General features: G+C 35.6%; 2 protein-coding genes across 8 annotated transcripts in view; one reads left to right on the top strand and one right to left on the bottom strand.

Annotated features, from left to right (window-relative positions):
* The window catches only part of odad2 (outer dynein arm docking complex subunit 2), a 124350-nt gene extending 124318 nt beyond the window's left edge, over nucleotides 1-32 (top strand). Inside the window, exon 21 of the mRNA XM_061922359.1 lies at nucleotides 1-32. This exon is cut by the window's left edge and continues 234 nt beyond it. The gene's annotated coding sequence lies outside the window, so the exon portion shown is untranslated.
* Nucleotides 1-23301, bottom strand: part of rab18a (RAB18A, member RAS oncogene family) — a 204476-nt gene that overhangs the window by 5348 nt on the left and 175827 nt on the right. For 4 of the 7 annotated variants that reach the window (XR_009809881.1, XR_009809882.1, XR_009809880.1 and 1 more), the window contains one exon: nucleotides 15979-16079. The exons of the other annotated variants lie outside the window; for them this stretch is intronic. The gene's annotated coding sequence lies outside the window, so the exon portion shown is untranslated. The remainder of the gene's footprint in view (nucleotides 1-15978; nucleotides 16080-23301) is intronic. 7 annotated transcript variants of the gene reach the window in all.

A 23301-nucleotide genomic window follows, 5' to 3' on the forward strand; every position in this document is an offset into this window, starting at 1 on the left:
CTCTCTGGGGAATGATTTGTAACCCTTAACAAATAAAGATTTGGGGGAAAAAAATATGGACCTTATGAAGTGTACTCATCATACACTGATACTCACACATTCAGCAATCATCTTACATGTCTTACTTATTTCCACTAAATAGGAGAACTGCACTGTTTTTTTTTATTTTGCCTACTGTACACACGTCAGTGTACATGTGTGTGTGTGTGTATTTAGTATACATATACTAAGTGTGTGTATTTAGTATACATATACTAAGTGTGTGTATTTAGTATACATATACTAAGTGTGTGTATTTAGTATACATATACTAAGTGTGTGTATTTAGTATACATATACTAAGTGTGTGTATTTAGTATACGTATGCTAAGTGTGTGTATTTAGTATACATATGCTAAGTGTGTGTATTTAGTATACATATGCTAAGTGTGTGTATTTAGTATACATATATACTAAGTGTGTGTATTTAGTATACATATACCAAGTGTGTGTATTTAGTATACATATACTAAGTGTGTGTATTTAGTATACATATACTAAGTGTGTGTATTTAGTATACGTATGCTAAGTGTGTATTTAGTATACATATGCTAAGTGTGTGTATTTAGTATACATATGCTAAGTGTGTGTATTTAGTATACATATACTAAGTGTGTGTATTTAGTATACATATACTAAGTGTGTGTATTTAGTATGCATATACTAAGTGTGTGTATTTAGTATACATATACTAAGTGTGTATTTAGTATACATATACTAAGTGTGTGTATTTAGTATACATATACTAAGTGTGTGTATTTAGTATACATATACTAAGTGTGTGTATTTAGTATACATATGCTAAGTGTGTGTATTTAGTATACATATGCTAAGTGTGTGTATTTAGTATACATATGCTAAGTGTGTGTATTTAGTATACATATACTAAGTGTGTGTATTTAGTATACATATACTAAGTGTGTGTATTTAGTATACATATACTAAGTGTGTGTATTTAGTATACATATGCTAAGTGTGTGTATTTAGTATACATATGCTAAGTGTGTGTATTTAGTATACATATACTAAGTGTGTGTATTTAGTATACATATACTAAGTGTGTGTATTTAGTATACATATACTAAGTGTGTGTATTTACTATACATATACTAAGTGTGTGTATTTACTATACATATACTAAGTGTGTGTATTTAGTATACATATACTAAGTGTGTGTATTTAGTATACATATACTAAGTGTGTGTATTTAGTATACATATACTAAGTGTGTGTATTTAGTATACATATACTAAGTGTGTGTATTTAGTATACATATACTAAGTGTGTGTATTTAGTATACGTATGCTAAGTGTGTGTATTTAGTATACGTATGCTAAGTGTGTGTATTTAGTATACATATGCTAAGTGTGTGTATTTAGTATACATATGCTAAGTGTGTGTATTTAGTATACATATATACTAAGTGTGTGTATTTAGTATACATATACCAAGTGTGTGTATTTAGTATACATATACCAAGTGTGTGTATTTAGTATACATATACTAAGTGTGTGTATTTAGTATACGTATGCTAAGTGTGTATTTAGTATACATATGCTAAGTGTGTGTATTTAGTATACATATGCTAAGTGTGTGTATTTAGTATACATATACTAAGTGTGTGTATTTAGTATACATATACTAAGTGTGTGTATTTAGTATGCATATACTAAGTGTGTGTATTTAGTATACATATACTAAGTGTGTATTTAGTATACATATACTAAGTGTGTGTATTTAGTATACATATACTAAGTGTGTGTATTTAGTATACATATGCTAAGTGTGTGTATTTAGTATACATATGCTAAGTGTGTGTATTTAGTATACATATGCTAAGTGTGTGTATTTAGTATACATATACTAAGTGTGTGTATTTAGTATACATATACTAAGTGTGTGTATTTAGTATACATATACTAAGTGTGTGTATTTAGTATACATATGCTAAGTGTGTGTATTTAGTATACATATGCTAAGTGTGTGTATTTAGTATACATATACTAAGTGTGTGTATTTAGTATACATATACTAAGTGTGTGTATTTAGTATACATATACTAAGTGTGTGTATTTACTATACATATACTAAGTGTGTGTATTTACTATACATATACTAAGTGTGTGTATTTAGTATACATATACTAAGCGGCTGCAGCGATGACCAAGAAGAACGCGGAGTTGGAATATAATTACAACACTTTATGTACATACATATGTACATACGTATGTATTTATATACATATTTATATAATATTTACATATTTATATAATATGTAACTATAAGCTCCATTCACAGACAGAGTCCCATTGCTTTTATGAGCGGTTGAGCGAGTCTAAACCAAAAAAAAAAGTTGTTTTTATTTTTTATTGTTTTTTTTATTTGTAGCGGCCGTAATTCTTTCGTGGCAGGCCGCCACAAATAAATCAATGTCTGGGAAACCCTGTTATGCATACATATAGACACATACACATTTATACAAACATACAAACACATATGTATACATATATACACACTTGTATACATATATACAAGTATAGAAACTATACATATATATACTTTTTAATTCATTACTTCTGAAAGGGGAACTGCACTTTTTGGGGGAATTTTTTCTATCGTACACACATATATATATATACATGTATGTGTATGTATATATATATAGATATATACACACATACATACATGGATATATGCACATATATACACACATATATATGCATATATACACACATGTATGTACATATATGTATATACATACACACATACATAAACATACACGTACATATAAACATACATATATACACATGTATAAATCTGTATATACATATATACATGTATATATTCACACAAACCTATATATACACATATATGTATATATATACACACAGGTATATACATATATGTATATATACACATACATACATAAACTTGCATATATATATAAACATATATGTACATGTACATATATGAACATATACATATATATATCCGTATACATATACATTTATACATGTATGTACACACATATATATATACATGTATATATTTATATTATACATGTATATATGTATTATATGTGTGTACATACATACATGCAGTTGTATATATATATATATACATATACAAAAATGTATATAACATAAGTATATACATACATATATGCACACATATACGTGTATATATAGATACATATATACACACACACAAACATACAAACACATATACACATTCACATATATATATACACATATATGTATGTGTTTATGTATATACATACATATTCATATGTATACAAATCTATGGACACACACACATATATATACACACACCTATATACACATATACAAACATACATATACACACATGTATATATATACATATCTACACACATCTACACATATGTATATATATATACATATATGTATGTGTATATTTATGTATGTATATATATATACATACATTTACATACATATATATATACACATACATTTACATACATATATATATACACACACATACATATATATATGTATATATATATATATATATACATATATATATATATATACATACGTATACATACATATATATATATATATACACACAATATATATATATGCATACATAGATATATATTTACACAATAATATATGCATACATACATACAATAATATAGGTACATATTTATACACAATACATATATATACAATATATATATACACACAATATATATGTATATACTATCATATATATATACACACAATAATATATGTATTATTGTGTGTGTATGTTATACATATATATTATATATACATACATATATGTATGTGTGTATATATATATGTATGTAGCTACGTATGTTCATATATGCATGTATAAATGTATGTATGGATATATGTTTGTACAAATGTACGTACATACATACATATGTAAGTACATGAATACAAATGTATGTACATATATATGAATGAATGTATGTGCATAAATATAAATGAATGTATGTATACACATGTATGTATGCATGTACAAATGAACGTACATACATACATGTACAGTATGCACAAACATACATGTATGTATGTATGTGTATATGCCTGCATTTACATGGATATATATTTACACAATAATATATGCATACATACATACATATATACAATAATATAGATACATATTTATACACAATACATATATATAATATATATACACACAATATATATGTATATGCTATCATATATATACATACACACACAATAATATATGTATATATATATGTGTGTGTATATATATATATATATATATAAAAATACATACATACATATATATATACATACACACACACATGTGTGTGTATGTATGTATGTATATATATATACATATATATACATACATACATATATATACACACACACACACACATATATATATATATATATATATATACACAGCATTTCCCCACACACGAAAGAATTACGGCCGTCACAGATTAAAAAAAATAATTTTTTAAGGCTTTTGACTCGCTCAACTGCTCATAAAAGTAATGGGACTCTGTCTGTGAATGGAGCTTATAGTTACAGATTATATAAATATGTAAATATTATATAAATATGTATATAAATATATACATAAAATGTTGTAATTATATTCCAACTCCGCGTTCTTCTTGGTCATCGCTGCCGCTGTTGAACCCCCCCCCCCCCCTCCCGCCCCCTGTCTTGAGTTTCCAATCATTTCTACAACTCTTATTTTGTTGTGATGAAGTGATTAGAGCACATACCTGTTGCTCACAAAAAAAAAAAATCATGAAGTTTGTTTCTTTTATGAATTCATTATGGCTCTACTGAAAATGTGAGGGTCAAAAGTATACATACAGCAATGTTCATATTTGTTTACATGTCCCTTGGCAAGTTTCACTGCAATAAGGCACTTTGAGGTGTGTTTGGGGTCATTGTCCTGTTGGAACACCCAACTGTGTCCAAGACCCAACCTCCAGGCTGATTATTTTAGTTTGTCCTGAAGAATTTGGAGGTCATCCTCCTTCTTCATTGTCCCTTTTAAAAGCCTACTGAAAGCCACTAATAGTCTGATAGTTTATATATCAATGATGAAATATTAACACTGCAACACATGCCAATACGGCCTTTTTACTTTACTAAATTGCAATTTTAAATTTTGCGCGAATTATCATGCTGAAAACGTCGCGGAATGATGACGCGTGCCCGTGATGTCACGCATTGTAGAGGACATTTTGATCCAGCACCGTTCCCAGCTATAAGTAGTCTGCTTTCATCGCATAATTCCACAGTATTCTGGACATCTGTGTTGCTGAATCTTTTACAATTTGTTCAATTAATAATGGAGACGTCAAAGAAGAAAGATGCAGGTGGGAAGCGGTGTATTGCGGCCGGCTGTAGCAACACAAACAGTCAGTGTTTCCTTGTTTACATTCCCGAAAGATGACGGTGAAGCTTTACTATGGAAGAGAGCGGTCAAGTGAACATGGTTCCCTACCACATGTCAACCGGCAGGTTTCAGTGAGAAAATGGTGGTATTAAGTCGGCTCTTGCCGTAGACATGAGTGGAGAGCTTGCGTCATTTTTCCTGCAACTGCAGACTCTCTTGCCTCCTCCCACCGGCCACCCCCGACTGTCGAAAGCTTACACCGTTGAGGAGGGGGAAAAAAATATCTCAGCCCGGCTGCCTTGCCTCGTCGAGAAACATGGCTTCCCTCGGAGACACTGGCGGTCACCACACCCCTCCGACTTTCAGGTACGACCATATAATCTCACTAAAACATCCATCCATCCATTTTTCTACCGCTTATTCCCTTTTTGGGGTTGCGGGGGGCGCTGGCGCCTATCTCAGCTACAATCGGGCGGAAGGCGGGGTACACCCTGGACAAGTCGCCACCTCATCGCAGGGCCAACACAGATAGACAGACAACATTCACACTCACATTCACACACTAGGGACCATTTAGTGTTGCCAATCAACTTATCCCCAGGTGGGAGGAAGCCGGAGTACCCGGAGGGAACCCACGCATTCACGGGGAGAACATGCAAACTCCACACAGAAAGATCCCGAGCCTGGATTTGAACCCAGGACTGCAGGACCTTCGTATTGTGAGGCAGACGCACTAACCCCTCTTCCACCGTGAAGCCCTCACTAAAACACTAGTAACACAATAAGCAGATAAGGGATTTCCCTGAATTATCCTAGTAAATGTGTCTAATAACATCTGAATCGCTCCCACTGCCCTCGTCTTTTTTTTCTTTATAGTCCTTCACTCTCACTTTCCTCATCCACGAATCTTCCATCCTCGCTCAAATTAATGGGGAAATTGGCGCTTTCTCGGTCCGAATCGCTCTGGCTGCTGGTGGCCATGATTGTAAACAATGCTCCACAACCCGTGACGTCACGCCCACATCGTCTGCTACTTCCGATACAGGCAAAGCTTTTTTTTATTAGCGACCAAAAGTAGCGAACTTTATCGTGGATGTTCTCTACTAAATCCCTTCAGCAAAAATATGGCAATATCGTGAAATGATGAAGTATGACACATAGAATGGAGCTGCTATCCCCGTTTAAATAAGAACATCTCATTTCAGTAGGCCTTTAATGCAGCAGTTCCACTGGCAGCAAAACAAGCCCAAAGCATAATACTACCACCACCATGCTCGACAGTAGGTGTGGTGTTCCTGGGATTACATTCCTCCACACATATTGCTGGGTATTGTGGCCAAACAAGCAGGTACACGGACAAAGATAAAACCTTCTGGAGGAAAGTTCCGTGGTCAGCTACAGGTACGCGGGAAACAGATAGAAGATCACCACAAAGATTGAATTAATGCACAAAACCAAAACGAGCGGCACTAAATGTTGCTAGAACATCTAAATTCTGTCAGGGAAACCCAACATAAATTGCTCAATTCAAATCATGTCTGGACTTTGTGTCCTTTTATTTATTTATTCCTGTTGCTGCGTTCTGTTGGTTATTTCTGGAGCACTTTCCCACAGCAAGTGCAGTGGTGTGGACTTTACAGCTGATCCTTTCATCCCCGGGTTCTGCTAGCCGTGACCCGCCCACATGGACTTTTACTGTGGCACAACACATTCTGTCCATCCTTGCTCTCATGGAAGTCAGTCACTCTGTCCTGGCTCGCAATGAGACGCCACAGAACTTATAATTTATATTAGCCGCAGCACAAAAATAGAACATGCGCAGAACATCGGAACTCCATGGCTAAAAAAAAAAAAAAACACTCCATCAGTCTTTGAGGTTCAAACCACCATGTGAGCTCCTCACATCTGAACATTGTTTACAATCATGGCCAGCGAGAGCGATTCGGACCGAGAAAGCGACATATTCCCCACTAATTTGAGCGAAGATGAAAGATTTGTGGATGAGGAAAGTGAGAGTGAAGGACTAGAAAAAAAAAAAAAAAAAAACTCGACAACAGGGCGATTCAGATGTTATTAGACACACTTACTAGGATAATTCTGGAAAATCCCTTATCTGCTTATTGTGTTACTAGTGTATATGGGCTCAGGAACACTTCATAAAACCACTGTCAGTAACTACAGTTGGTCGCTACATCTGTAAGTGCAAGTTAAAACTCTACAATGCAAACAACACCCAGGAACGCCGCCGGCTTCTCTGGGCCCGAGCTCATCTAAGATGGACTGATGCAAAGTAGAAAAGTGTTCAGTGGTCTGACGAGTCCACATTTCAATTTATATTTGGAAACTGTGGACGTGCTGTCTTCCAGAACAAAGAGGAAAAGAACCATCCGGATTGTTATAGGCGCAAAGTTGAAAAGCCAGCATGTGTGATGGTATGGGGGTGCATTAGTGCCCAAGGCATGGGTAACTTACACATCTGTGAAGGCACCTTTAGTGCTGAATGGTCCATACAGGTTTTGGAACAACATATGTTGTCATCCAAGCAACATTATCATAGACGCCCCTGCTTATTTCAGCAAAACAATGCCAAGCCACGTGTTACAACAGCGCGGCTTTGTAGTAAAAGAGTGCGGGTACTTTCCTGGCCCGCCTGCAGTCCAGACCTGTCTCCCATCAAAAATGTGTGGCGCATTATGAAGTGTAAAATACGACAACAAGACCACGGACTGTTGAACAACTTAAGCTGTACATCAAGCAAGAATGGTAAAGAATTCCACTTTCAAAGATTCAACAATTAGTTTCCTCAGTTCCCAAACGTTTATTGAGTGTTGTTAAAAGAATAGGTGATGTCACAGAGCGGTGAACATGCCCTTTCCCAACTACTTAGGAACATGATGAACAGCATGGGTGGTGCATCCAGTTCTTGCTCAACATTCACACTTGTCTAAAAGATCAGATTTTTGCAGTTGGTTGGTTTCATTTTTCTGTCTGACATGTCACATCCGGCTCATTAACTTTGGCTGCCATTTTGCATTTCTCCGAGAAAAACGCCCTATGCTTGTTTTAGACTGTTGGAACCGATCGATTCGTAAAAAGGATCAAGAAGGGGTAAATATGTCAAGATTTTACAAAAAGACAAGGGGCACGCACTCTAGACCAAGAACGCACAAGTTTGCAGTGATCACTTCATAAAAGTTTTCTTTGATTTCCGCATTTGCGACAAAAAATATTTTGTGCGAGTATTGAAGAAAAAAAAAATTAACACATTTTAACCCTTTAATTAGCTCCTAAAATGTAGCCATCCAAATTTGAATAAACTACAGTAAAATGTTGGCCTGTCTGTTTTTTTTGTCAATACTATAACCAAGTGGACAAGTGATTGATGCATAAGTGTCACTGATCACACTGTGCTGGAACCCTTAGCTCACACACTCAGTCTTCCGACACAGAAGAAACAAGGTCTTAGTTGGAGGATCCGGTCAATAAAACAACCTATTTTCCCCCCCACTTGACACAAACTGCACTGCGCGCACGTAAGCAACTCCCGAGGGTTCGGAGGGAAGATTGACCGACAATATCATAACAAGTGACAAACTTGCCATCCAAGCAAAACCCCGTTTGTTGACAAAAACTTACAGCTATGGAAGCACATTTAATCTATTTATTAAGCTGAGGTAAAACAAACTAGTAAAAAAATTCAAAAGAGTTTGGGTCCATATAGTCCAGTCTTTCACTCGTTAGCGACAGTTTTGTGTTTGAGGGTTAATTAGTCTTATGATGGCATTGTGTTTATATGTATGAGAACACACATTTGTGATATTTAAGACATTTCATATTACCCACAAAAAATGTTTGTGTTAATAAATGTTTTCATTTAGTAGAACTAGTGAAAAGGCTAAGTGTACAGCCAAGAGTACAGTAAATGTATATATGGTATGCATGCATATGTACCTATGCATGTGCGTATGAATGTATTTACAGCTGATCCCTGGTTTGGTTGGCAATAACCCGCCCACATTGAGTTTTACTGTTGTACAGCAGATTTTGGCACATTTTCTAAGCAAAATGTGCCAAAATCCCTTTGAGACACCCGTGATTTAGGGCTATATAAGTAAACATTGATTGATTGATTGATTGATGCAAGTGTCTATATTAGCCTACTATCAAAATGACTTTAAAAATCTTATATAAGTGTTATAATGAATACAACACATGATGTAAGTGTCTATATTAGCCTACTATCAAAATGACTTTAAAAGTCTTATATAAGTGTTATAATGAGGGCAACACATGATGTAAGTGTCTATATTAGCCTACTATCAAAATGACTTTAAAAGTCTTATATAAGTGTTATAATGAAGACAACACATGATGTAAGTGTCTAAATCCGCCTACTATCAAAATGACTTTAAAAGTCTTATATAATTGTCATAATGAATGCAACACGTGATGTAAGTGTCTATATTAGCCTACTATCAAAATGCCTTTAAAAGTCTTATATAAGTGTTATAATGAAGACAACACATGATGTAAGTGTCTATATTAGCCTACTATCAAAATGACTTTAAAAGTCGGAAGCAAAACAATTCACACCCATCAAAAAGATAATAATATAATACATGTAGTGATGGGTTTCAAATACTGTATTGTTGTCGTGGTAACAGGATGCGTCACATTCATGCTGAAGTAAAACATGGTGGAAGACAAGTTTGAAGAAGGAAGCGGTCACCTGCTCTCTTGGTCCTAAAAGCCACAGCTGAGAGTATTAGTTGGACTACAAAAAAAAAATAAACCTCTGAGAAAAGAAACTGCCACTTTTTTTTGGCTGGCTGTCCGACACGGCGACATTATTCATGTGAAATGAGAGGTTGGGCCTCCAAGCCTCAGCGCAGGCAGCAATTATGTCCAGCGTTGGCCTTCCTGCTCACCTTCCAACACGCCATGTTTCTCATGGAGGACTACTAGTACTACTAGTAGTACTACCAGTAGTAGTGAGGGCACTACTGTGACTTTCCAACACGCCATGTTTCTCATGGAGGACTAGTAGTACTACTAGTAGTACTACTAGTAGTACTACTAGTAGTACTACTAGTAGTAGTGAGGGCACTACTGTGACTTTCCAACACGCCATGTTTCTCATGGAGGACTAGTAGTACTACTAGTAGTACTACTAGTAGTACTACTAGTAGTAGTGAGGGCAGTACTGTGACTTTCCAACACGCCATGTTTCTCATGGAGGACTAGTAGTACTACTAGTAGTGGTGAGGGCACTACTGTGACTTTCCAACATGCCATGTTTCTCATGGAGGACTAGTACTACTACTAGTAGTACTACTAGTAGTACTACTAGTAGTAGTGAGGGCACTACTGTGACTTTCCAACACGCCATGTTTCTCATGGAGGACTAGTAGTACTACTAGTAGTACTACTAGTAGTACTACTAGTAGTACTACTAGTAGTACTAGTAATAGTACTACTAGTAGTACTACTAGTAGTAGTGAGGGCACTACTGTGACTTTCCAACACGCCATGTTTCTCATTTGAAATTGCATAAAGGGAAGAAGATTAAGAGCTATTCAGTAGGATTTAAGGTCCAAGCTATTGAAAATGCTAAAAAGAACAGTAAGCAGCTATGTTTTATTTATATACCGTAGCTGCGTGTGTCAAATATGAGTCAAATGATTCCCGCCTCCTGGTGGTAGAGGGCGCTAGTGATCCTTCTTGAGACTACTCGGCTGCAGAGTAGTGGTAAATGAATGGCTAAATCGCAAGCAGCGATCGTTTAGTTTTTCCTCTCGCTTGCACTTTTAACATGGAGGATTACATATCTAAAAAAACAGTTTTCTAAACTGCAGGAGGTAATAAAGGAAGATCTCCATCGAGACAGAGAGACTTTTAAAACTGAAGAAAGATAAGGAAGACTTCTATAAACATGTTATTGATGCTTTTGATCAGAAGGAGCTGCGCATGGACTTCATTTATAAGTAAAGGTAAGACCGGAATAACATTTTTTTTTTAAATAAATGTGCTTTTCATGATAGCATCCTTACATCACACTCAAATTTATAAGCGCAGGCCTCAATTTACCGCATGCCTTTGGTAAACGCCGGAGTGAGAAGAGGTTGTAAATTAATTAGCGCCCTGGCGGCAATTCAAGGAAATACAGTATTCATATTTTCACGGGGACATAAAACCCAATAAATAAGCATCCAAAAAGGATGTGTGTCATGAGGTGAATATTAACTAAAATTAGCGGCAGTGTTGCCATGAAAAACAACGCAGGCACAACCAGCTTCTTAGAGCTCCGTCTAAAAACCGAGCGCGGCGTTTGTTCTCCATTTTTCTATCGGCGCGGCGAGCCTCGCTACGGCGCCTCCAGTGTCTCGCAAACCTCACACCAAGAAGGTTTTTGGCCATTTCCGTGCCTTCAATGCCACTGCTGAGCCCTGACCTCCACGTCCATGAAGTGTAAACACCAAAACTGGCCTGACAAAGAAAACACATAAATAATAGCCTGCAAATACCGCAGCGTCTGGGTCACATTTCAAGGCGACACAGGTCTCCATTAAAGCTTCAGAAATGTTTTTTGTTATCCTTCTTGACAGCTGTGGCTTACAGTACATGACATGCACTTCAAAGTGTCATGTACTTTTCAAACAAAGATGTTTGTGCAACGCTTGTGAAGGACACGCTGGCTTTTTAAGGACTTACCAAAGGGTCTGCGCCACCTCCTTTAATCATCGTTTACCTTTATCTGTCATTGGACTGCTTTTAATTGTTGTTTTGCTCTTGTTCAATTCCACTCGAGTCGTGTGTTTTGAAATGGTTTAACCTTATTGTAGGGAAATCTAATCGCTCCACATTTTTCCTGACAAGAGGCCAAAAACAAACACAGCTAGATAATCAGAGGAACAAAACCGAGTAGGTCTCAGGCTATGATGAGAGTTGTGTTGTGCGTATTCGGTGTAACGAAGAGGAGGGCTGCCATTTAGGAGCTGACCATGACATTGGGTATGATTGTAGACATACTGTCGCTCTGATTTGATGACGATTGCAGACGAGGATTGTTGCTTGAGACCCACTGATTAGCCGGGGAAACCTTAAGGGTCTTGGTATTCTGGTGTCTACCTGTTAGCACCATTACAATGACCACGTTTACACTGGGGGCCAAAGTGGCCCGAATCAGATTTTTTCCAGCTAACTGTTGAGGTATCAGAAGATGAAACATACAGCTTAAATGATTTTTCATCTGACATCACATAGACAAAGATAAGACCTTCTGGAGGAGGAAAGTTCTGTGGTCAGATGAAACAAAAATGGAGCTGTTTGGCTACAATACCCAGCAATATATTTGGAGGCCTTTAATCACAGGAACACCATTCCTTCTGTCAAGCATGGTGGTGGTAGTATTATGCTCTGGGCGTGATTTGCTGCCAAAGGACCTGGTGCTTTATAGAGAGTAAATGGGAAGAATGAAAAAGGAGGACTACCTCCAAATTCTTCAGGACAAGCTAAAATCATCAGCCCGAAGGTTGGGTGTTCCAACAGGACAATGACCCCAAACACACGTCAAAATTGGTAAATGAATGGCTAAATCAGGCTAGGATTAAGGTTTTGTCCTGGCTTAAATCGCGTGGACAATGCTGAAGAAACAAGTCTATGTCAGAAAACCAACAAATTTAGCTGAACTGCACCAACTTTGCCAAGAGGAGTGGTCAAAAATTCAAGCAGAAGCTTGCCAAAGCTTGTGGATGGCTACCAAAAGTGCATTATTGCAGTGAAACTTGCCATTTTATCATGAATTGATTAACATGGATCCCGACTTAAACCCCAGGAACACCACACCATGGTGTTCCAACAGGACAAGCTTGTGGATGGCTACCAAAAGCGCATTATTGCAGTGAAACTTGCCACTTTACCATGATTAACATGGACCCCGACTTAAACCCCAAGAACACCATAACTACCGTCAATCATGGTGGGCCTGTTTTGCTGCCAAAGGAACTGGTGCTTTACACAGAGTATATGGGACAATGAAAAAGGAGGATTACCTCCAAATTCTTCAGGACAAGCTAAAATCACCAGCCCGGAGGTTGGGTCTTGGGCGCAGTTGGGTGTTCCAACAGGACAATGACCCCAAACACACGTCAAAAGTAGTAAATGAATGGCTAAATCAGGCTAGAATCAAGGTTTTGTCCTGACTTAAATCGCGTAGACAATGCTGAAGAAACAAGTCCATGTCACAAAACCAACATATTTAGCTGAAATGCACCAACTTTGTCAAGAGGAGTGGTCAAAAATTCAAGCAGAAGCTTACAAATGCTTGTGGATGGCTACCAAAAGCGCCTTATTGTAGTGAAACTTGCCACTTTACCATGAATTGATTAACATGGACCCCGACTTAAACCCCAGGAACACCAGACCTACCTACAATCATGGTGGTGGTAGTACTATGCTCTGGGCCTGTTTTGCTACCAAAGGAACTGGTGCTTTACACAGAGTATATGGGACAATGAAAAAGGAGGATTACCTCCAAATTCTTCAGGACAAGCTAAAATCACCAGCCCGGAGGTTGGGTCTTGGGCGCAGTTGGGTGTTCCAACAGGACTATGACCCCAAACACACCTCAAAATTGGTAAATGAATGGCTAAATCAGGCTAGAATTAAGGTTTTTTTCTTGACTTAAATCGCGTGGACAATGCTGAAGAAACAAGTACGTCAGAAAACCTACAACTTTAGCTGAACTGCACCAATTTTGTCAAGAGGAGTGGTCAAAAATTCAAGCAGAAGCTTGCCAAAGCTTGTGGATGGCTACCAAAACCGCCTTTTTGCAGTGAAACTTGCCACTTTACCATGAATTGATTAACATGGACCCCAACTTAAACCCCAGGAACACCACACCTACCGTCAGGCATGGTGGTGGTAGTATTATGCTCTGGACGTGATTTGCTGCCAAAGGAACTGGTGCTTTACACAGAGTAAATGGGACAATGAAAAAGGAGGACTACCTCCAAATTCTTCAGGACAACCTAAAATTATCAGCCCGGAGGTTGGGTCTTGGCACAGTTGGGTGTTCCAACAGGACAATGACCCCAAACACACCTCAAAAGTGGTAAATGAATGGCTAAATCAGGCTAGAATTAAGGTTTTGTCCTGGCTTAAATGGCGTGGACAATGCTGAAGAAACAAGTCCATGTCAGAAAACCAACAAATTTAGCTGAACTGCACCAACTTTGTCAAGAGGAGTGGTCAAAAATTCAAGCAGAAGCTTGCCAAAGCTTGTGGATGGCTGCCAAAACCGCCTTTTTGCAGTAAAACTTGCCAAGAGACATGTAACAAAAATATACATTGCTGTATGTAAACTTTTGACCAAGCAGATTTGCTCACATTTTCAGTAGTCATAATAAATTCATAAAATAAGCAAACTTCATGAATGTTTGTTACTAACAAGTATGTGCTCCAATCACTACATCACCAAAAATAAGTTGTAGAAATGATTGGAAACTCATGACATCAGTGTATGTAAACTTTTGACCACGACTGTACAATCTAATAAATAGCCAACATTTTAAGAATGAATCGAAGATATAATTATACACATGAGTGCTTAAACTGCCAATAGTTAATCAATAATCAATATATCAGTGTGCAGCTTTTTAAACATCACAAAATGATTTTCTTTTTGAGGAAGTTAGATGTTGTGTTTTGTTGCATTGAAGAGTAGTGCTTGTCACTTTTGACAGCGTGTAGTCATGTGACTGCCAGCCTCCATTTGATTGGTGGACTGGAGTCAAAGGTCACGAGTGTTTACGTTGGATTGGTGAAACTAAGTAAAATGCAGTAATTGACAGATTATGAATGAATTTAAACGATGCTATGAATAAATGCAGCCATCGCAATGAAACGTTTCTTCTTCACAGAACTACTCGAGTGAAAGTAAAACGAATGTGACATTAAATACGTTGCGTACTTAAACCTTATATGTCAGGAGTGGGAACTATTCAATGAAGATTTTATGGCAACCGTTTGAGCCTGGAAAACACTAATCCAGGGGTGTCGAACTCAAATACAGAATGGGCCAAAATTCTAAACTGAACAAAGCCGCGGGCCAAAGTTGAAAAACTTAACCTTTAATAGGGACCCAAACAAGTTTTGCATTGAATATTGAACAAGCAAGGCTTATATAACTTTATAGTGACATGTAAAATCGAGGTTTGTTGGTTGCGGGGGTGTATATTGTAGCGTCCCGGAAGAGTTAGTACTGCAATGGGTTCTGGGTATTTGTTCTGTTGTGTTGATGTTCTCCCGAAATGTGTTTGTCATACTTGTTTGGTGTGGGTTCACAGTGTGGTGCATATTTGTAACAGTGTTAAAGTTGTTTATAAGGCCACTCTCAGTGTGACCTGTATGACTGTTGACCAAGTATGCCTCGCATTCACTTGTGTGTGTGTGTGTGTGTAGAATCCGCATATATTACGTGACAGGGCCGGAAAAGCGGACATGACAACAGGTTGTAGAAGACGCTAAAATCAGTACCTTTAAGGCACGCCGGCGATATTGTTGTCCGCGTGGAAATCGGGAGAAATTCGAGAGAATGGTTGTCCTGGTAGATTTTCGTGGAGAAATTCGGGAGTCTCCTGGGAAAATTGTGAGGGTTGGCAAGTATTAGAATTAGCAGTGAATGTACCGCCGCTGTATAATACCGGTGGGCCAGCTCTAATGTTAATTTAATATTGTCTCAAGGGCCAAAATAAATTACATGGCGGGCCAAATTTGGCCCGCGGGCCAGAGTTTGACACCCATGCACTAATCCTTCGTATTAGTTAGTGCTTTGACTCTGTCCAAAGTTCCTTATTCAAAAGCCTACTGAAAGCCACTACTAGCGACCACGCAGTCTGATAGTTTAAATATCAATGATGAAATATTAACATTGCAACACATGCCAATACGGCCTTTTTACTTTATTAAATTGCAATTTTAAATTTCCCGCGAGGTATTCTGTTGAAAACGTCGCGGAATGATGACGCTATGACAGAGGTGTCCAAAGTGCGGCCCGGGGGCCATTTGCAGCCCACGGGTTGTTTTTTTACTGGCCCCACGGCACATTTTAAGAATACAATTGAAAAAAATTAAAAACATAAAAAGTGGTATAAAAGAGCAAACAAGTGAAATGTAACAAATTGTTGCAATGCTTATTACTCTCATAACACAAAGCTGCCACGCAGGCTGTTTCTTTCTTTAGAAAATAATCCATCCATTTTCTACCGCTTATTCCCTTGTAATAAATCAAAATCAATGTCATTTTGAATTATTGACCTATTCACCGCTCCAATTACGTCATATTAAGTATTCCATCCATCCATCCATTTTCTACCGCTTATTCCCTTTTGGGGTCGCGGGGGGCGCTGGCGCCTATCTCAGCTACAATCGGGCAGAAGGTGGGGTACACCCTGGACAAGTCGCCACCTCATCATATTTTTGGGGGAAAATGTCGCATATTTTGTGTTTTGCCATTAAAAAAAAACTGAGCTTTTTTTTTTTTAAAGAAGGGCCTGAAACAAACAAACAAAACATAAACAACAATAAAACTTAAAGTTGAAGGATATATCTGAAGTTGATCTCGAAATTATTGTGCTAAAAGTAAACAGTAAAGAAAATGTATTATTTATTTTTCAACACTTTAATGAGCAGGACACTTTTGGATCCCCAATTATTTTAATGTCATTTGTTTTTAAGTGTCATTGCTCAAAAAATAATAATGAATCAAAATTCAAATTCACCTCATCATATTTTTGGGGGAAAATGTTGCATATTTTGTGTTTTGCCATTAAAAAAAAACTGAGCTGTTTTTTTTAAAGAAGGGCCTGAAACAAACAAACAAAACATAAACAACAATAAAACTTAAAGTTGAAGGATATATCTGAAGTAGATCTCGAGATTATTGTGCTAAAAGTAAACAGTAAAGAAAATGTATTATTTATTTTTCAACACTTTAATGAGCAGGACACTTTTGGATCCCCAATTATTTTAATGTCATTTGTTTTTAAGTGTCATTGCTCAAAAAATAATAATGAATCAAAATTCAAATTCACCTCATCATATTTTTGGGGGAAAATGTTGCATATTTTGTGTTTTGCCATTAAAAAAAAAACTGAGCTGTTTTTTTTAAAGAAGGGCCTGAAACAAACAAACAAAACATAAACAACAATAAAACTTAAAGTTGAAGGATATATCTGAAGTAGATCTCGAGATTATTGTGCTAAAAGTAAACAGTAAAGAAAATGTATTATTTATTTTTTAACACTTTAATGAGCAGGACACTTTTGGATCCCCGATTATTTTGGTGTCATTTGTTTTTAAGTGTCATTGCTCAAAAAATAATAATGAATCAAAATCCAAAATTAAGGCTCCAATTATATAATCTCAAATATTCCACCTAAAAAAGTTATTTGGTGAAAATATTGCATATTTTGTGTTTTGTTTTTTTTTCCCTAATGTTGATCTAGAGATTTAAAACTTGAATAATAATAACACAAAATAATACTGAATAATGACACATTTTTAATATTTTTTTTGACCAAACCCTTTGGGGTCCCCGGGTATATTTTTTATACATATATTGTATTGGTTTTTAAAATAAAAATTAGGAAAATGGCCCCCGCTTGCTTTGATTTTTCAGTGTGCGGCCCTCAGTGTAAAAAGTTTGGACACCCCTGTACTACGATGATTAACTTGTGTGATGACTGTATTATGCTGATATTTGTACCATGAATTGATTAACGTGGACCCCGACTTAAAAAAGTTGAAAAACTTATTGGGGTGTTACCATTTAGTGCTCAATTGCACGGAATATGTACTTAACTGTGCAATCTACTAATAAAAGTTTCAATCAATCAAGCAATCAAAAAACCGGAGGGGACGATGACGTGGGCATTTTCCGCGCATGCGTCGTCTGACGGTAGGGGGTCTTAAACGACCTTTTTAAGTGTGTGTGGACACAGATAAGGTTAGGTGGGACACTAGTGATTTAGGGCTATATAAGTAAACATTGATTGATTGATTGATGTACCCTGGATAACATTAGCCGGCTTAGTGTAGAAGGAGCCTAAGGCTTGCGAAGACATATTGTTATGTCATTCTTCCGGCAGGCGCTGTCACGTGACTCTGTTCAGCCAATCCAACGTAAGCAGTAGTGACATTTTGACTCCATTTGATCAATCAAACTCACACATAGGATGCTGAAATAGTTCAGTATTTTTAAAGTGTGCGATAAAATAGAGACCTACTTGTTAAATAAGTACCAGGATGTTCACAAAGAAGACACTTTACTGACTCAGCACATTGTTCGACACAACTGCTGAACAGACACCTCCTCAAACAATTAGACTAAAAATGCGATCTTTTAGCATGTCTCTAATGATCTTAATGGCCACAAGTGTCATTGAAACACATTAAAACATTGAAAATAAGGTGAAAAAGCAGTGGAAAGTTGTCCTTACCGGTTAGACGCGGAGCTTGGAAGTTACTAGCTTTAGCATTATCTTCTTCTATGGTATTCACGTCGAACATAGCGAAACACGCTGAAATGACCACAGTCGCCCCCTAGTGTAGGAGAGGCGCGCTGCGTGCGGCCGTCAGTCGCATTACAGCAGGGGTGTCCAAACTTTTTCCACTTAAGGCCGCAGACTTAAAAATCAAAGCAAGCGGGGGCAATTTTGACATTTTTTTTTATTTTGAAATACAATACAATATATGTATAACCAAAATAAATTTAGGCCTCCACTCAGGCTTAATCCCGGGGACCCTAAAGGGTTTTGGTCAAAACAATATAAAAAATTTGTCATTATTCAGTATTATTTTGTTTTATTATTATTCAAGTTTTAAATTTCCAGATCAACATTAGGTCCATCTGTCAGTATAATTAATTTAAAGATTTAAGTTGTATGCTCTTTTTGTCAAAGAAAACCCTGTTTTGGGATGGAAGAAACCACGAAATATGCAATATTATCACCCAATATATTTTTTAAGTGGAATATTTGAGATTACATAATAATTGGAGCCTTAAAAAAGTCAATAACTAATAACACCATTAATTTTAATTCATTATTATTTTTTGAGCAATGACACTTAAAAACAAATCATATTAAAATTATTGGGGATCCAAAAGGGTCCTACTCATTAAAGTGTTAAAAAATTAATTATGCATTTTTTTACTGTTTACTTTTAACACAATAATCTCGAGATCAACTTCAGATATATCCGTCAATTATAAGTTTTATTGTTGTTTATGTTTTTTGTTTGTTCATTTTAGGCCCTTCTTTAGAAGAAACAGCTCAGTTTTTTATACGGAAAACACAAAATATGCAACATTTTCCCCCCAAAATATCTCAGTGGAAAATTTAACGGGACGTAATTGAATCCTTGAATAGGTCAATAATTCATAATGACATTGATTTTGATTCATTATTATTTTTTAAAGAAAGAAACAGCCTGCATGGCAGCTTTGTGTTATTAGAGTAAACATTGCAACATTTTCTTGATACATTTCACCCGTTTGCTCTTTTATATCACTTTTTACGTTTTAAAAATTTTTCAATCGTATTTCTAAAATGTGCCGTGGGGCCGTTAAAAAATTACCTGCGGGCCACACTTTGGACACCCCTGCATTACACGTACCATAAAAGCATGGAAACTACAACTTCACATGGAGTTGGGAAAATAGAAGAAACTGAATTATTAATTAAGTTCATAGAAACATGCTGAAGGTAAAAAAGTCACATGGCAGGAAAAGGCAGCAGAAAATCTTTAAAAAAAATACTTTTAAACAAGTAAAAAGACCATTTATATCATGTGTCAGTAGAAATGTTCACATTTCAGATTTCAGGAATTCTAATTCTAACTAGAAAAAAACATGTTAGAGTAAAGTGTAAAATAATTTTATGTTTTACGCACACACATGAATTGATTAACGTGGACCCCGACTTAATTGATTGATTGATTAAAAACTTTTATTAGTAGATTGCACAGTTCAGTACATATTCCGTACAATTGACCACTAAATGGTAACACCCCAATAAGTTCTTTAACTTGTTTAAGTTGGAGTCCACGTTAATCAATTTTTTTTTTATTTATTAGTTTTTTCTTCTTCTAAAAAAATTGAAAAACTTATTGGGGTGTTACCATTTAGTGGTCAATTGTACGGAATATGTACTGAACTGTGCTATCTACTAATAAAAGTTTCAATCAATCAATCAAACACACGTACACACATACACACACACACACATTCTTGTATTTCTGACCTTCTTGAGACCGCTGAAAAAACGCCTACCTCTTTAGGACCAGCCTTTCTTGATACATGAAGAAGTGCATTTACAACATCAATAATATATACATAATATATGTTTATACATATATACATAAAAAAGCTTGTTGTGAAAAATGATTTGGAATTTCACAAGAAAAAGGTCACAATGTCACAAGAAAAACTTTGAATTTTGGCAGTATTATAATAAGTTGTCATTTTACTCAAAGCAAGTCAAACTTTTACAAGAAAAATGTGTGCAATATTCTGATAAAAGTTGGAATTTTACTCGATAACAGTCGCAATTTTACAAGAGAAGCTTAAAATTTTTGCAATTGTATGAAGAGAGCCACAATTTAATAAGAAAACTATAAAATGTGGCCAATATAATAACAATAATCAGATTTTTACTTGGCAAAATTATGACAAAAGTCAATGATAGTTTTACTCAAAAAATGTCACTATTTTACAAAAACAAGAAAATTGGCAAAATTGTGATAAAAGTTAGAATTTTATATGACAAATTTCACCATTTTGCTTTCAAAAGTAATAATTTTACATAAAAAAGTCAACATTTTACGAGAAAATACTGCAATATTACGGAAAAAGAATGTAAGAAATTGTTCCCAATTTTATAAGTAAAAAGAAGTCGACATATTCTGAAAAAAAAACACAGATTTTAGTAAAAAAAAAGAAAAGTGCAATATTGTGATAAAAGTTGGAATTTTACTCGATAACAGTCGCAATTTTACAAGAGAAGCTTAAAATGTTGGCAATTTTATGAAAAGAGTCACAATTTAATAAGAAAACTTTAAAATGTGGGCAATATAATAATAATAATCAGATTTTTACTTGGCAAAATGATGACAAAAGTCAATGATAGTTTTACTCAAAAAATTTCACTATTTTACAAAAACAAGACAATTGGCAAAATTGTGATAAAAGTTAGAATTTTATATGACAAATTTCACCATTTTGCATTAAAAAGTAATAATTTTGCATAAAAAAGTTAACATTTTACGAGAAAATACTGCAATATTACGGAAAAAGAATGTAAGAAATTGTTCCCAATTTTATAAGAAAAAAGAAGTCGACACATTGTGAAAAAAACACTTATTTTAGTAAAAAAAGAAAAGTGCAATGCTGTTCTAAAAATAGCTCAAATAGCAGCACTTACCAGTGAGCTGCCTCTATTTTTTAAATTGTATTTGTTTACTAGCAAGCTGGTCTCGCTTTGCTCGACATTTTTAATTCTAAGAGAGACAAAACTCAAATAGAATTTGCAAATCCAAGAAAATATTTTCAAGTCTTGGTCTTCACTTGTTTAAATAAATTCATTTTTTTTTTACTTTGCTTCTTATAACTTTCAGAAAGACAATTTTAGAGAAAAAATACAACCTTAAAAATGATTTTAGGATTTTTAAACACACACTTTTTTACCTTTTAAATTCCTTCCTCTTCTTTCCTGACAATTTAAATCAATGTTCAAGTATTTTTTTTTAACTGTAAAGAATAATGAATACATTTTAATTTAATTCTTCATTTTAGCTTCTGTTTTTTCAACGAAGAATATTTGTGAAATATTTCTTCAAAGTTACGATTAAAATTCAAAAAATTATTCTGGCAAATCCAAAGTGAAGTGAATTATATTTATATAGCGCTTTTTCTCTAGTGACTCATAGCGCTTTACGTAGTGAAACCCAATATCTAAGTTACATTTAAACCAGTGTGGGTGGCACTGGGAGCAGGTGGGTAAAGTGTCTTGCCCAAGGACACAACGGCAGTGACTAGGATGGCGGAAGCGGGAATCGAACCTGGAACCCTCAAGTTGCTGGCACGGCCACTCTACCATCCGAGCTAAACATGTCATCAAAATTTTAAAATTAATCTTAATCAGGAAAAATTGCTAAACCGGTATTAGAGCGGCCGTGCCAGCAACTTGAGGGTTCCAGGTTCGATCCCCGCTTCCGCCATCCTTGTCACTGCCGTTGTGTCCTTGGGCAAGACACTCCCAGTGCCACCCACACTGGTTTAAATGTAACTTAGATATTGGGTTTCACTGTGTAAAGCGCTTTGAGTCACTAGAGAAAAAGCGCTATATAAAGATAAGTCACTTCACTAGTGAATTCTTTTTTTCATTTTTTCAAAATGATTCGAATTAGTTAGTTTTTCTCTTCTTTTTTTCGACTGAATTTTGAATTTTAAAGAGTCGAAATTGAAGATGAACTATGTTCCAAAATTACATTTTCTTTTTTTTTTCGTGTTTTCTCCTCTTTTAAACCGTTCAATTAAGTGTTTTTTTCATCATTTGTTCTCCACAAAAAGAAAAAAAATGTACGACGGAATGACAGACAGAAATACCCATTTTTTATATATGTATAGATTTATTTATTAAAGGTAAATTGAGAAAAATTGTCTATTTCTAGCAATTTATCTAAGTGTGTATCAAACTGGTAGCCCTTCAGTACCAAACCAGTAGAAGCATTTAAGTCTCACCTTAAAACTCATCTTAATACTCTAGCCTTTAAATAGACCTCCTTTTTAGACCAGTTGAT

The sequence above is a fragment of the Nerophis ophidion genome, linkage group LG15, assembly GCF_033978795.1.
Source record: "Nerophis ophidion isolate RoL-2023_Sa linkage group LG15, RoL_Noph_v1.0, whole genome shotgun sequence".
NCBI classification, from domain to species: Eukaryota; Metazoa; Chordata; class Actinopteri; order Syngnathiformes; family Syngnathidae; genus Nerophis; species Nerophis ophidion.